Consider the following 10,910-nt stretch of genomic DNA (forward strand, 5'->3'; position numbering starts at 1 on the left):
ACAGAGCCTAACCTGCTGGAGTACCATCAGAACTTAACTGACCTGGGGGGAGGGAAATACCCAATACCAGCCCCTCAGGCTCACCTAAGGGGAGAAAAAAACTGAGAAACGCTCGTGAAGTTCACAGTTCAGAGGTAAAGTCTCACTTAAAGACAGACCTAATCACAGGACTGTAGATGCTTCCCTCCTCCCCACACTCACCACCATCTTACTAAAGGCTTATCTACAGCCATTCCTTTTACCTGGAACATGACGTCCAGCCATCAAGGAAAAATTACAAGGCATGCTAAAAGGCGAAAGAAAAACACAATTTGAAGAGATGGAGCAAGCATCTGAAACAAACAAGGCAGAGATGCTGGAATTATCAGACCAGAAATTTAAAACGACTGCGATTAATATGCTAAGGGTTCTCTTCTATAAGGTAGACAGCATGCAAGAAAAGATGGACAATGTAAGCAGAGAGATGGAAATCCTCAGAAAGAACCAAAAAGAAACGCTAGAGATCAAACAGTAACAGAAATGAAGAGTGCTTTCAATGGGCTTATTAGTGCACTGGACACAGCTCAGGAACGAATCTCTGAGTTTGAGGATATCTCAGTAGAAACCACCAAAACTGAAAAGGAAAGAGAACAAGGACTGGAACAAAACCCCAAAACCAGAAAAGAATATCCAAAGACTGTGGGACACCTACAAATGGCATAACATATACATAATGGGAAAACCAGAAGGAGAAAAGAGAGAGAAAGGAACAGATAAAATATTTGAAACAATAATGACTGAGAATTTCCCCTAAATTAATGTCAGACACCAAACCACAGATCCAGGAAGCTTAGGGAACTCCAAGCAAGAAAAATGTCAAAAATCTATACCTAGGCATATTATTTCCAAACTACAGAAAATCAAAAATAAAGAAAAAAGTCCTGAAAGAAACTAGAGAGGAAAAAACACCTTACCTTTGGAGGAACAAAGATAAGAACTGCATCCAACATCTCAGAAATCATGTAAGCAAGAAGAGAGTGGAGTGGAATATCTAAAGATTTGAGAGAAAAAACCACCAACCCAGAATTCTGTACACTACGAAATTATCCTTCAAAAGTGAAGGAGAAATAAAGACTTTCTCAGACAAACAAAAATTGAGAGAATTTTGTCAGTAGACCCACATTGCAGGAAATATTAAAAGTTCTTCAGAGAGAAGGAAAATAACATCGATCAGAAAGTCAGATCAACATAAAGAAAGGAAGAGCATTGAAGGAGTAAGTGAAAGGAAAATAAAAACTTTTGTTTTTCTTATTCTTAATTGATCCAACAGATAACAGTTTGTTCAAAATAATAATAGTAACAAATGTATTCAACTATGTGTGGTTATGTATAGATCTTACTATGTATATATATGCTGATGTATGCTTATATACAAGTGAATGAATGACAGCAATGATATAAGGGACAAGGGAGAGGAATTAGAATTATTCTGTCATCATAAGGTACCAACACTACCCATGAAGTGGTATAGTGTTATTTGAAAGTGGACCCGGATTATTTGTAAATGTATATTGCAAACTGTAAGCCAAGAGCTAAAAAAAGTAAAAAAAAAAAAAAAAAAAAGTATAACTGATCTACTAAGAAAGGAGATAAAATAGAAACATACACATCAATCAATTAAAACCACAAAAGGCAGAAAGAAGAATGGAAGACAAAAATAGGAACAAAGAACGAGGGCAACAAATAGAAAATAGTAACATATATGGTAGCTATTAATCCACCTATATCAATAATCACTTTGAACATCAATGGTCTAAATGCGCCAATTAAATGACAGATTGTCAGAGTGGATGAAAAAACAAGAGCCGCTATATGTTGTCTGCAAGAAACTCACTTTAAATATAAAGACACATATAATTAGAAGTAAATGGATAAAGAAAAATAGACCATGCTAACATTAATCAAAAGAAAACAGGATTAGCTTTATTAATTTCAGACAGAGCAGACTTCAAAGCAAGGAAAGTTATCAAGGATAAAGAGGGGCATTACATAACGATAAAGGGGTCAATTCTCCAAGAAGACAGAACAATCCTTAATGTGTATGTGCCTAACAAGAGAGCACAAAATTATGTGAGGCAAAAACTGACAGAACTGCAAGGAGACAGAGATGAATCCACTATCATAGTTAAAAACTTCAACACCCCTCTCTCAGAAATGGACAGATCCAGCAGGCAGAAAATCAGTAAGGACATAGTTGAACTCAATAACACCATCAATCAACTGGATATAATTGACATCTATAGACTACTTCATCCAACAATAGCAGAATACACAGTCTTCTCAAGCTCACACGGAACATTCACCAAGATGGAGCACAGTCTGGGCCATAAAATGCACTTAACAAATTTAAAAGAATACAAGTCACACAATGTCTCTCTCAGACCACAATGGAATTAAATGAGAAGTCAATAACAGAAAGATAACTGGAAAATCCCAAAATACATGGAGATTAAGCAACACGCTTCCAAATAACACACGAAGAAGAAATCTCAAGAGAAATTTTTAAATATTTCAAACTAAATGAAAATGAAAACACAACTTATCAAAATTTATGGGATACAGGGAAAACAGTGCATAGAGGGCAATTTATAGCACCGAATGCATTTATTAGGAAAGAAGAAAGCTCTAAAATCCATAATCTAAGTTTCCACCTTAGGAAACTAGAGAAAAGAAGAGCAAATTAAATCCAAAGTAAGCAGAAGAAAAGAAATAATAAGAATTAGAACAGAAACCAATGAAATTGAAAACAGGAAATTAATAGAGAAAATCAAAAGCTGGTTCTTTGAAAAGATCAATAAAATTGATAAGCCTCTAGCTAGCCTAAGAAAAAAAAGAGAGGACATAAATTGTTAATATCAGAAATGAAGAGGGGCTGGCCCAGTGGCACAGCGGTTAAGTGCGCACGTTCTGGTTTGGTGGCCCAGGGTTCACCGGTTCGGATCCCGGGTATGGGCATGGCACTGCTTGGCAAGCCATGCTGTGGCAGGCGTCCCACATATAAAGTAGAGGAAGATGGGCATGGATGTTAGCTCAGGGCCAGTCTTCCTCAGCAGAAAAAGGAGGATTGGTGGCAGATGTTAGCTCAGACCTAATCTTTCTAAAAAAAAAAAAACCAACCTACAATAAAATATGTTTTTTTAAAAAAGAAAAGAAATGAAGAGAGGACACCACTACAGGTCCTATGGACATCAAAAGAATAATCAAGAAATACTATGAACAACTCTGTGCCCACAAATTTGATAACCTAGATGAGATGGACTAATTCTTTGAAAGATACAGTCTGTCAAATTTCATACAAGAAGCAATAGACAATCTGAATAGGCCTGTATCTACTAAACAAATTGAATCAATGACTGATAACCTTCCAAAACAAAAAGTACGAGGCCCAGATGGGTTCACTGGGGAGTTCTACCAAACATTTAAGGAAGAAATTACACCAATTCTGTACAATCTCTTTCAGAGAATAGAAGCAGAGGGAATACTTTCTAACTCATTCTATGAGGCCAGCATCACCCTAATACCAAAACCAGAAAAGACATTACAAGAAAACTACAGACTAATCTCTCTCAGGAACGTAGATGCAAAAATCCTCAATAAAATATTAGCAAATCAAATGCAACGATGTAAAAAACAATGTATAAAAAGAATTGTACTCCATGACCAAGTGGGCTTTATCCCAGGTATGCAAGGCTGGTTCAACATCTGCAAATGTAACCCATCACATCAACAGACTAAAAAAGCAAAACCACATGATCATATCAACAGATGCAGAAAAACCATTTGGCAAAATCCAACACCCATTCATGACAAAAACTCTCAGTAAACTAGAAACAGAGGGGAGCTTCCTCAACTCGATAAAGAATATCTACAAAAAACCTACTGTTAACATCACACCATATGGCGAGAAACTAGAAGCTTTCCCACTAAGATCAGAAACAAGGCAAAGATGTCCCCTGTCATCATTCCTTTTCAACATCATACTAGAAGATTCTTAGGTTGAAAAAACAGAAACCCGACTTAAAATGACTTTAGGGAAAAAGAATGTATTTTTGTTCGGGGACGTTCATGAACAGACGTAAACTCGGGCTCTCAGACAAGTCTTCAGATCTCTCCTGCTGCTTTGTTCTCTTCCTCTCTCTCTCTATTCCTCTCTCTCCCTCTCTCTCTTTCTCCTCCTCCTTCGCTCTCTCTCTCTCTCTCTCTCTTCCCCTTTCTCTCTCCCCCTCTCTCTCTCCCTCCTGCCTTCTCTCTCTCCCTTTTTTTCTCTGTTGGCCTCACTTTCTTCTACTGCAGTTGGGGGAAAGCATTGCTGTAGCATTAGGTGGCATAAAGGAAAGCGAATTAAATTCATTTAACATGTGTGCTACACTCCACGGTCAGATTTGGGATGGAGTTTGGGAGCGGCTGGTGGGCATAGGGGTGAGAAAAGAGGAAGTCAAAAGACCTTGGCTGGTGTTCCAACTCAGGCAGAAACTGAACTAGCTCTGTGATCTTGGGCAAGCCACCTGACCTCTATGACCCCTGCTTTCCTCATGGGCAAAATCGAAAAGACTAGCTAGATTCACATTTTTCACCCCTTAATGAGTGGAAGAAGCCCCGGGAGCTGGGCCCCACTCCAGGGTGTCTGAGTGGGGCTGGGTGAAGCCTGAGGACGGGCACGGCCAACAAATTCTCAGATGATCCAGATGCTGCTGTTCCAGAGACCTACACCTTGAGACGATTTTCTAGGGACTTCGCTATGAATTTCCACGAATTCTATGAATCTAAAAGTTGCGGGAAGAAGTAAAGAAAAAGATTATGAACCAGGAAAGGTTTGTACATTTGGAATCATGATTACGTGGGGGTGGCGTGGCACTTTTTAAAACTGTGCTAAAATATATATTACTTAAAATTTTCTGTTTTAATTATTTTAAGTGTACAGTTTAATGGCATGAAGTACATTCTCATCTGCAACCATCACCACCATCCATTCCGAGAACTTTTTCACAATTCCAAACTCAAAGTCCGTCCCCATTAAACATTAATTCTCCAGCTCCCCTCCCCCCAGCCACTAGCCACCACCATTCACTGTCTGTCTGTCTCTGTGGATTCAATGACTCCAGGAACCTCATATAAGTGGAATCATACAGCCTTTGTCCTTTTGTGCCTGGCTTCTTTCACTTAGTATAATGTTCTCAAGGTTCATCCATGTCGTAGCATTTTTCAGAATTTCCTTCCTTTTTAAGGCTGAATAATATTCCATTGTACAGATAGCCCATATTTTCTTTATCCGTTCATCTGTGGATACATAGTTGTGTTCTGATTTAGGTGTCAGGAGTTTCATTTGAACAAAGTTCTATTTTATAACTGATTTATAACCATTCATTGGATTAGGACCCAGTCCCATATGACCTCATCTTAACTTGTTTACATTTGCAAAAACTCTATCTTCAAGTAAGGTCACATTCACAGGTTCCAGATGGAGATGAACTTTTGGGGATGCTATTCAATCCAGTACACATGGAGCTACAGCAGCCATTTTGCTGCCATGAGGCAATAAGCCTGAGGACTAAAACCAAAACACTAAGGATGGTGGAGTGGAAGCAAAGACAGCCTGATTCTTAATGAAATATTTGCATCACGAACCCAACCCTGAGCTTGCGTTCCCTTGGGCCAGGGGTGAAACACTTCTTCCGTAAAGGACCAGATAGTAACATTTTACGCTCTGCAGGCCATACAATTTCTGTCGCAACTATCCAACTCTGCTGTTGCAGCACAAAAGCAGCCAGAGATAATACATAAATGAATGAGCATGACTGTATTCCAATTAAATTATTACAAAAACAGGCAGCGAACCAGAATGGTCCACATGCCATAGTTTGCCAATTGCTGCTCTGGACTCATGGTCCAGTAAATAATAAAAATCCTTATACCAGTTGGATTTTCTGTTACTTGCACCAAATGCATACCAACTGATCCATCTGAGGCAGAGTTTCTCACGCTCAGCACTACTGACATTTGGGGCCAGATAGTTCTTCATTGTCTGTGCGCCGTAGGATGTTAAGCTGTATTCCAAGCCTTGCCCGTCAGATGCTAGTAGCACCCTTCAGTTGTGACAACCAAAAAATGCCCCCAGGCATTGCCAAATGTCTCCTGGGGAGCAAAATGTCCCTAGGTGAGAACCACCGGTCTAGAGTAAATAGCTAGAAATGGAATCACCGGGTCACAGGGCATGTGCATTTTCAATTTTTCTAGGTCTGCCAAATTGTTCTGTAGCATTTATCCTCGGTTACCCTCTCACCAGTATAATTTCAAGTCTAGAGATTCTCTTGTTTACACTAAGCTTGGTTGCCTTCAATAAAGTGATTATCGCTGGAGCGAAGGACAATATGTCTGAATCGTCACAGCAGGGGTGCCTGTGTGACCAACCCTCCCTCTTGTGACTCCAGTAATCAAGGCACTAGGTCTGATTTAAGTGAGGTTCACCCTTCTCACTTAAAGTATTCATGAGACTATAATTATGGGCTGGTTAATTTTTTCTCTCCTGCTGTGGACATTCGTCTGCTGTTCCCTCTTTACTTGCAACAAAAAATCCTTAAGGGAGAAGTATCAGATGAATAATTAGGAGATCCCCCGAGGAGTTACCCCCTCTTTTCAGGTATCAGAGGGTTAAACAGGATACATGCGAGAGAGGAGAGCTGCCCTGCTCCTGGTCTATTGAACAGAGGGGACTTTCCTGGGAGTAAACGTAATGTAATTGAATATTGGACTCACTGAAATCTGAATCCTCTTCTTTTCCCAGTGGGTTTGGGTCAGGGTCCCTGTTCTGTTGCTTAAGTGGATGCTTAATAATCCCTATATATCAACGAGGACCATAACTAACATTTATTGAGTGCCAGGCACTTGGCTAAACACTTGATACCTTCTCTCTTTTAATCCTCCCAACAACCCAATGAAGCACTATAATTATTACTTCCATTCTACAGATGGGAAAGTGGAGGCTCAGAGAGGTGAAAAGGATGCCCAAAATACTGAGCTATGGCACGGTCGGGCTAGGGTTCAAACCCGGGTCTCTCTGGCTCAGAGCATCAAACCGCTCCTCTGTATCTCTGACTTTGATTCAAGAACTGTGTTGTTCACCAGGCCAACTCCTGGCATCAGCTCTGGCCCTGGCATCAATACACAGCTTCAGGAAACACAGGTGTCTGGAGGGGCAACACTTACCACTTCACCAAGCCACACGGATGAAAACACCGTAAGTAAGGCTCACTCCGTCTCAAACACCAGGATAGGTAATTATTGTCTTAACTAAAGAAAAGAAAGGCCTCTCCCCCCAACACCGGTTCCTGTTCTGAACACTTGAGTATTGATTTTGGTAGGAGGTAAGGGAATGATTTGGGGTAAGAAGTTTTTTGTTATTGATGACAACAGTTCTATGTACATCACCATGTATGTTTGAAGGAGAGAAAGACAAATCAGGATGCTTACCATTCATTCAATCAATCTTTCAACAAATATTTATCTGCTACAAGCACCTGCTATGTGCTAAACCCAGTTTTAAGCACTGGGATTCTGCAGGAAACCTGCGTGGACTAGAAAAATCTGTCTTATTTCTTCCCTCTGTGAGGGAGAGGTTGCACATCCCGGCAACTGGCAGGAAAAGTTTTCTCTGAATAAAAGTATCAACTGGATTTCATGAACGGTTTCTCAGAATCATCCCCTAAAATGCCTCTTCCCTCAAAAGTCTCCAGGAGGACATGGAAGAGGAAGAAGGGGACCATGTGAGCAGTCTTGGAACTCAGCCCTTCTCAAGAACCCAGAAGAATGTCCAAGAACACGCCCGGAGGTAAAAGCGGCCAAGGGATCGAGGAGTCGGCGGGGTTGGTGTCCCCTGAGGCCTTGGTGTGTACATGGCCACTTTCTTGAGCCCCTTCTTATAAGGACACTAGTCACCTTGGGCTAGGGCCCCATTCTAATGACCTCATTTTAACTTAACTACTCGTTAAAGACCTTGTCTCCAAATACAGTCACATTCCGAGGTCTGGGGGCTTAGGACCTCCACATGGGAATCTGCGGTGGGGACACAACTCAGCCCGTAACAGCCTCTCTCTGTCTTCCCAAGTCCTCAGGGGTGACATATCGCTAAAGAGCACAAACTCTGGGGCCAGACAGCTGTGTCACCTTGGATACGTTATTTAGACGCCCTGCCTCAGTTTGTTCATCCATAAATAGGACCAACAATAGTACCTGTCCTATCACATAGAGCTATGAGGAAGGTTATACAAGTTAATATGTCTAAGGCACTGAGAACAGTGGCTGGCACAGAGTAAGCCCTGGATAAGTGTTTACCAAATTAAACAGTAAAATCAAAAACTCATTTTTACTAAAGTGTTAGGAGAGCCTTATGTTACTCTCCCAAAGAATCTGCTTTTTCTGGACAATACTTAACATCAGGGACAGGATCGTCAATTCACAGCAGGGGAACCCTGTATATTTGAGGGTGCGGCCCCTCCAACATTCTTCACAGCACACTGCTTAGCGAATGTATGGTCTACTTTAAAATACTAACAGTAGCCAGCCTTTGTTAAATGTTAACAGCGTGCTGGACACCATGCAGAGGCCTTTATGGGTACGGTCTTATTTAACTCTGTGAGATAGGTGCCATCATTCCCACTTAATGCTTGAGGAAATGGAGACCCCAGAAAGCCCCATCTCAAGGCCAAGTTCCCCAGTTGGTAAATGGCGGGATAGGCCAGAACAACTTCAGTGTGAGGGACCGTCAGCTGCAGAGTCGGGAGAAAGAGGTCTTCTCTTTCCCCCCACTTTTCCAGCACCCCCTTCTCTTCACCCTCCGCTGAACGACAGGTCCCCACCGCCAAGGCTGCACTTTCTGCTACAGAAAACATCCAAGCGGCTGGGACCCGACCCAGCGCCACCTTGCGAGCCCAGCATTTCGAGGGGCAGGCTTCCAAACAGGGTAATAATCGTCCCATTAAAATTAATGTCCATGAAGTGAGCCGTTAAAAGCGTGCAGATTAAAAAGGGGAGGGAGGGAATTGTTCAATTTAAATCCAAAGGGCTTTTTAAATAGACACTGTATCTTCATTCTTGGAACGCTACACCGGGCAATGGATCAGCTCCCCTCTGCAAAGACTAGGGGGGATTAAGGAGGTGAGTCCCAGGAGGATGGGGAAGTGGTTCTCGCCAGAGGCAAAGGGAACCAAGGTTTATCCAGGGCCCACTGCGTGCCAGGTGCTTGGCATGCATTTCTCTCATTTAATCTCTGCCCCAGTCCTGGGAGGAGGTATTATTGTTCCCAGATTACAGGGGGCAGTATAAACCCGTGGTTAAGAGTTTAGAGCCGGCCACAGATGGCCCTAGGTTAGATACAGGTTCACTCTGCGCTAACTCTGTGAGCTTGGGCAAGAGGCCTTACCGCCCTGTGCCTCAGTTTCCCCAACTATAATGTAGGATAGTAACAGCACCATCTCCGCCTCTAGAATTGTTGGGAGATAGACTTTACATAGCTAGGCAGGGACCTTCGCCCAGAAACTGCAAAGAAGGCCACGTAAGGGAAGTGGTGACCATGGTTAAAGGTAGAAGAAGGAGGTAAGGAGCCCCGAGATCACACAGCAGAGCTGGCACCTGAGCCTTGACCAGGCAGCAGGCCGCGGGAAATTCCTCCTCCTTATAAATCCAGATCCAAACTAAGTTCATAGTCTTGAAGAGTCTTTTCCAAGTGACCACAAGACTCTCTGGGCCTTGGCAACACTCTGCCTTGGGAAGGACAGAATCGAAGGTTCCTCATCAGGTCCCAGACCACCGGCTTGGAGCCACCTCCAGGCTCTTCCAGTTCTCTGAATCCCGAAGTTATCGGAATCCCAAAGCATTTAAGATCGGAGATGGTCTCTTTCTCACCCAAAGAATCCTGAGGGCCCCTCGCCCATCTGTACCTTCGCTAGTAGGGACCACTCCAGACCCTCCAGGCTGGAGGGACAGAGAGGAACTCACGTGTCCCGCACCCCTCCCCCAACCGACCCCTTAGGGTCTCCACTGCACATTAAATCGGGGTCGCCGCTAGCAACTATAACCCAGGCAGGAAAAGAACATTCACAAAGGGAGCAGACAAAAACACGTTTCCTTTTAGAAAACCCCTTGTGAGCGTCTTTCGGATGCGAGTGCGGGGCGCAGCGAACGCCTGCCTCTGCGCCTGGCCGGGGCCAAGGACCGACCCCTCTAACCACACCCCCCCCCCAACCTCCAGCAAGGTTTCCAGCCGCGCCAGGGGTGCGTTAGGGTCTGGCCGCAAAGCCCAGACCTCGGGGGAGGCGGGGGGGGGGGGGGGGGGGGGGTGTCTCGGGCGTGTTCAAATCCAAAGCCTACAGGTGCCGAGTCAGACCTGAAAGTAGGCAAGTTGGTCTGAATCTGGCCCTCTCATAAGATTTTGAATCAACCCACCTTCCCAAAACAAAACAATAGCCTCAGAATATTTTTGAATAACGCAGCCGAATTCGATAGCGGCTTCATCCAAAACGGCAAACAAGCCTGCTTCCGTCTCCAAATCGGAACTGGAGCTGAATTCAGGAAAAAGGGAAGGAAGAAACCTGCCCCGGCGCTCCACGCCTCCGCGGGGGTCCCCCGCGACCCCCCAAGCCCGGGACCTCGGCGGCGGGGCGCCTTCTCGCGTCCCAGCCCACCGCGCTGCTCCTCGCCCAGACCGCGCGCCCCCTCGCTTTCGGCGCCGCGAGGGTTAAAAGTTACCTCTCGGTTTCTTCTGCCTGCAGCCCCCCCTCCCCCCCCCCGGGGCCGGATGATGTAACCCCCCTCCTCGAGCCCTCCCCGCCCCCCTCCACCATGTGACACTTTAATTAATAATAGCGCCGTCAGCACAA

Source organism: Equus przewalskii, chromosome 7, assembly GCF_037783145.1.
Source record: "Equus przewalskii isolate Varuska chromosome 7, EquPr2, whole genome shotgun sequence".
Lineage (NCBI taxonomy): Eukaryota > Metazoa > Chordata > Mammalia > Perissodactyla > Equidae > Equus > Equus przewalskii.